We start from the raw sequence: 6,000 nt of genomic DNA, 5'->3' as shown, positions 1-6,000 counted from the left end.
GCCTGGGCTGGGGGGAGGGGGCCCTGCCCAGGGCAGGGGGTGCGACTGCGTGGTCTTTAAGGTCCCTTCCCACCCAAACCATTGTTTAACTTGGTTTCATCTCCTTTGCTAGGAGCCGTGCAAAGGCTGCTATCTGTTTTTAAATCCAAATATCCTTCAAATATTCTCCACCTTTTTCATAATTTAGCCCCTGCTTCAGGAAGAGTTCAGTTCACATTCACTCCATGCTAGATGCAAATCTTTGGCTTCATAATTAAGCTGAAAATGCAAGTCCTTCTAGCAGCATCCAGGTACAAGGGGACATCGATCTGCGTTGGAGGTGTGCTGGTTTTATACCAGCATGCTTGACTCTAGATTTCTGAAAGGGAGGGCTTTCAGTTTTCAGGGAGCTCGTGTGATGACGTGCCTGCACTCAGCTGCAAGCTGCAGTGACACTGCAATGGCTGAGGGGCGGCTGCTGGATCTTCGCAATGAGCTCATTCTCCCCGGAGGGAGCAGGATTTACAGTGCATCACCCAGCAACTGCAGCCTTCTTGTGAAATTCATCTTTAGCTTCTCCTCAGTTAGCCTGGTCTGATTCTTCACTTTGGGTGTGTGTACATGGTGAGCAGATTTTACTGTATGGTTGATTTTTTTATTTTTTTTTTCTTCTCTGTCCTCTAAATGCTTCCTGGGACTGATTGATGAATCATTTCTCATCCGATTCCACTATTCAGAGGATAGAGATGGAAAATATAATCTTATGCAGCAGGGATGGATTTTTTTTTAGCCTTTTGCAGCGTGCATCATAAAAATCCTTTTAAATCTGTCTGCTAGGAGCAGCCTACAGGTTTTAAAATGAAGTGCACTGCATACAAGGAATGGTACTATCCTCAGGTAAAGCAGACAAGCAGTGTGCATCATGATGGAGCATGCCTGTGAGGTTAGTTCCTATATGTGTTTATGCATATCTAAGTATGTACATAGTGTTTGCTATATATATACCTATATGTTACACGTAAGGTTTTGTGTAATCCATTTTCAAATTTCCTGTTTTGCATTCTATGTTTTGGATTTCTTTTCCCCCTTAATACCTAGTTTCTCCTTGGTGTGGTTAATAAACATAGCTCTGATTTGCAACAGCTTTGCTTTAGGATGCCAGCAAGCCCATCGAGGAGAGTGTCTCTGCCTTTCATTGGTTAAGTGGGCTGCGCCCTCCTGCTCCAGTTATTCGTCAGGATCTTCATAGAGTCTCTGTCATATATGATTAAGTTGAAATGTCAGGTCCTGTAATTGCTGATAAATCTCCTCTGCAGCCCTAAATGTTGGTGTTTCAGGGTAATATAAGTTATGATGAATTACTGTAACAAAATAATCTGCTTTCTATTCTCACTGAGTAACTGGTTTGGATATTTCCTATTTTCTGAACTCCAATGCATATACTGCGTATCTTGAGAACTGCTTCCTATTCTGTGCTGTTTAACCTGTTAGATTAAGAAAAAAAGTTCTTTTTTTTCCCAGCTGCTTGCTCCCTTGGTGGTTTTAAATGTCATTTCTCTCATCAAGATTTCTTATCCTTTCAGTAAATGTGGCTGCGCCTCTACTGACACTGTTTAAAATGCAGACAGAAATTAGAAAATAAATACATTGGAGTCAGATTGACTTTTGTCTGTTATTTCTCACGTCATGATACTTCCAGAAAAATGTTTATATTGTAAAATAACAGTTTAATGGCAGGAGACATTCACTGCTGTCAGTCTAGCCTTGCAGCTCTCAGCTGACATACAGTATTCTTAACCTACCACCTTTTGTACACTTTTCTCTGTATGTTTAAGTGTATGGTAGGTGCTTAAAGTATGCTCAGAAATGGAAAGTTTTGTAGAGGCTGTCTTAATACTTTTGCAGAGGACTTTCTGTCTCTTTTGTATTGGCTCTTGTCAGCTGTCTGACTCGTTTGTTCTTACCAGACTGGTATAAAGTTTAGGTTTTGTAGTGGTGAATTAAAAGCAAATGACACTGGTATGAGGTCAAAAATACCCTGATTAGAAGAAGTTGCATTTGTCACTAGGGCCCTGATGGAAAAAATAGCACCCCATTTTAAGATGACTTTTAAGAAAATGTGCTTAAGGCCTACTGGTTGTCTTGAAAAATACTAGTGTTGAACATATTTGTGAAACTGTGTGCCTATAAATCTTTCCCTTATTGTATGCTCTGAAAGTGACAGTTGTCAACACCTCCTACTTGGTGAAATTACAGTAAGTTTCCAAGTGCACTGTCAATTTATATGAAGAATAAAACTTTGCTTCACTTCCTGCCCCCCCCCCCCCCCAAAACACATCTCTAAAATACTACTTTTGCAGATGGCTTGAATTCAAAATAGTGTCAGCAAATTAATGTTATCAAGTCAAGGCCTTTAAATAATGATCTTTTTTTAACACTTTCCTTTAAAAGATCTGTCCTGTAAGTTTATCACCTTCTGTGGTGCAGCTCTTCATGTATAATCAACTGCAGAAGTTCAGCTTAAATAGAAAAATAATTAAAAAAAAGAAGGTTCTAAAAATTTTACACAAACCAATTGACTGGGATGTAGGACTTGAACACAAAGCTATTCCATCCAGCTACTCTCGTTGTGAGACTCTAACAGGACTGAGTAATTTTAAGACAGGTAACAGCGTTTGTACTAATATATGTTATGCTAAAAGTGGCCAAATATTTGGCAGTACTTCAGAGTTCCAAATTAAATCATTCCTGTGATCCTATCTGCATTTGAACACAACTGGCTAGTAGCATTTATCTGCATGTTGAGGAAAAGGAGAGCTTACTTGTTCCTAGAGCATCAAATGTTGGCTGTTACTGGTGGCAAAATACTATGCAATTTCTATCAGTTGTATAACCTAGAAAGGTAGTTCCCTGATTTTCCATTGGCAATTACAGCAAAGTGGTCTGTAGTCAAATAGACCTAAACCCCTGAAAGATCTCGGGAATTTAATACAATTCTCCAGGAATTATTCTAATGGAGAATGACAACCTTGTAGATTTTTTATAAAAACTCTTCAGTTCTCTGCAAATCCACAAATCATCATATTCAGGAAAATGTGATTAGGGATTTGCTATTCACTGATAATGCAGAATCAAGATGTAAGTTCAGTAAGTTTTCATCTGTGTAGCTTCCTTTCTCCTCCAACGTGCCCGTCTGTTTGTACTCCATAAAAGCAGACACAGTGCCTGAGGAGAAATAGTTGGGAAAGGCCTGATGTTCGTCTGCAAGATGCAGTTCGTCTGCAGGATGAAATTTTTTTCCCCAAACACACATGCAAGTGGCAGAGTGTGACATGTTGTTTTTCTTTAAACCCAGTGGATATCCTGTTCTGCTTTTTCAGGCTATTCCACCAGTGCCACGGTCATTTGACCTTGACAAGGTCATGTGCAAACAGGGACCTTGTTTTTCATGGAGCTCAGGTGAAAAGAAGAGTCAGTTCATAACACAGCTGGGAGACCTGGCTGCTTGGTGAGGCTGGCTGCACATCTGGATTTTGGAGGAGGGCAATGCCTCCTGAGCTTTCCCAGACTAGCTAGGATGACATGTCCCAGGACTAACTGAAACTTGCATCTGTCTGGAAAGCTGCTGCCCAAATGATGTTGGATAGTGCGTGAGGCTGATTTTGCCATAGTTCATAGCCAGAATTGATTCCACTGGAAGCAGCCTGGTACTGATTGCAGAGCAAACTGTTAGCTATGTAAGACTGCGATGGGGTAAGATGCTGTTCAGACTGTCCATCAGCCTGTGGCAACCCCGATTCCTCTATTTCAACCCTTTGAAAATCAGTATAGATTCAGCTTGGGCTTTTAATACCAAAAAGACTGCTCATCTCTTGCTGACTGCTCTGTTTTGTCTTGCGTGACCCTTAGTTACATAATAGATGTGTCCCCTGGCACGTACTGTATTTTACTGCAATGTAAAGCAGAAACAAATTCCATATTAATGATGTTTAATTAAAAATGAAATTGCACACAAAAGGCCTGATTCTGATGCCACTGAGTCAATGTCAGAAACCTTACTGACTTCAGAGACTCAAGATATGCCCAGAGGGAGAACTTTTGCTAAATATCTAAAGTGTTTGAAGATTTACTGATTTGCACTAACTTCTGTTAGGCCTCTTACACTAATATTCCCATGGCCCTCCTGAAAAGTTTTTGCTACATTTTGCATTTTAACTAATTCTATATTAAAATAATGATTTGATTCATTTGACATTGCATTACTTTTCTAGCTGCCTCCATAACAGATGAATTCTACCCATGACATAAGAAGAATGTGTCTACTTTGGATGAGGACAGTACTTTTAAAGTGTTACTCTTGATGATACCCATTTGCACTTTGGTTTGCATGATGGTATGGCCTCAGCATCCACAGTCTGGATTCCTTTTGGATCAAACTAAATCAGAAGTTGTTTTCCAACCAGTACCTGGTGCTCACACCACAGGATAACACTAGATTTTGAAGCTCCATCAAAATGTTCCATAATGTTGGCTTTTTGTAGAGACAGGGTTCATTCTTGTATGTGATGTTTTGTTACTCTATCTGAAAAGAAGTATTGGCAAAGAAAGTTAATGAGAAACTTGAAGGCATGGAAGAAATCTAATACAATCATCCAAAGCATAGATTTTTCTTTACCTCAAAGACTAAGTTTCAGGTTTTCACAAAAATAGGAAGAAAAAGTCCCCTAAATACAGTGATATCGTCATGTTTGTATGTTGAAGTAGACAGTAATTTATAGCCACAGCCTTTGTCACTTTGGAGAATTAAAGAGATTTGTGTACCACAGTGTGATACCTGAATTTTGCCCTGGTTCAAAGACAGGAGCTAGCAAGTACCGAGTGTTTGGTCCATAGCAGTAAATATCCATGGTGATTTATGAGATGCTTGTTGGCATTTTTATCTTTACATGTTGCTTGTGTTATTAGCAAAATAAAATGATTAATCACAATGCATTATTTCGTTACTGTCTAGTACCGTAATTACATCTTGCATACTAGGTAAGGCCAGATTATCCTGACAGTATTCCTTGGGAAATGTTGGATGGGAAGGCCGATTTTAGGTATGGTTCAGTTCAGCAAAAAGTGGTTGGAGTACACATGAATGTCTAAGAGAGAATGAGCAGAACGCAGAGTACATGGCTGTGAACAGGCAGGTGCTGGCAGCACAGGCGACAGCACTCATTGCTCAGCTCTTCCACCCACCTTCCACAAAGCCCTTCCATGTCTGGAGAATGGAGGTAATACACTGAATATGTTGAAGCTTGGTGACAGTAAATGTTATGTGAGAGTGAGTCAGGTCTTGCCGTTGCGACTTGTGTGATGATCACTGGAAGTTTCAGGATCTCTAGTCTGCATTCAAAGCAAAGTCAGAGGAAGCCATGGGCAAAGGAAATATTTGCATGAAGTTAGTAAAGTAAAAATGCAAAGAGTCTTAAAGGAAAATTTATTAGCTTGAACCTTCGCAATAATAAATAAATGAAAACTACACTGATTTGACAGTCAATATTAATCCATATTTTCTCAGCTAATGCATGCAGCTGTTAAAAAACTTTGCTCTCCAGTCAAAGCAGTGCTGAGATTTCTGGTGTTTTGAATGGCTACTTAAAAACTTACTTTTTACTGCATAGGCTATCTATTTTAGCAGTTTTCCTTGAAGGAAGCATTATGGATTTTGTTTTTGTAAACAAACATCTGATATTTCCACCAAGACGTTGGCTCACAGCGGCCATAATTCTGAGTGCTGCCAGGAGCCGCAGGAGACTTCCCTTCGCTCTGGTGGGTGCTGGCGGGTTCTGGACCTGGAGGGCTAAAGCAATCGTGTCACGCCAGGGTGAATGATTTATTATTTATGTTGCTTGCAGGATTCATTATACGGTTTGACACTTTCACCTTTTACTTGTCTCTTCTTTTTTTCCTCAGTATTTTATGCCGGACTTTAGCAGGTGCTTTCCGGCTTTGCCCACAGAGGTTGTGAAGGGGCAG

At 40.0% G+C, this 6,000-nt stretch overlaps 1 protein-coding gene across 18 annotated transcripts in view; it reads left to right on the top strand.

Moving 5' to 3' along the window:
* The first annotated feature begins 380 nt into the window (after positions 1–380).
* JAKMIP3 (Janus kinase and microtubule interacting protein 3) overlaps positions 381–6,000 on the top strand; it is an 89,693-nt gene continuing 84,073 nt past the window's right edge. For 9 of the 18 annotated variants that reach the window (XM_055791769.1, XM_055791789.1, XM_055791779.1 and 6 more), the window contains exon 1: positions 383–603. The gene's annotated coding sequence lies outside the window, so the exon portion shown is untranslated. Of the gene's footprint in view, positions 604–6,000 lie in introns of all 18 variants that reach the window. The other 9 variants (XM_055791796.1, XM_055791794.1, XM_055791841.1 and 6 more) reach the window with 3 other exon arrangements.

This window comes from Falco peregrinus, chromosome 1 (assembly GCF_023634155.1).
Source record: "Falco peregrinus isolate bFalPer1 chromosome 1, bFalPer1.pri, whole genome shotgun sequence".
In the NCBI taxonomy this organism is placed as follows: Eukaryota; Metazoa; Chordata; class Aves; order Falconiformes; family Falconidae; genus Falco; species Falco peregrinus.
Note: the sequence above shows the minus strand (reverse complement) of the source record. Positions and strands in the feature narration are given on the sequence as shown.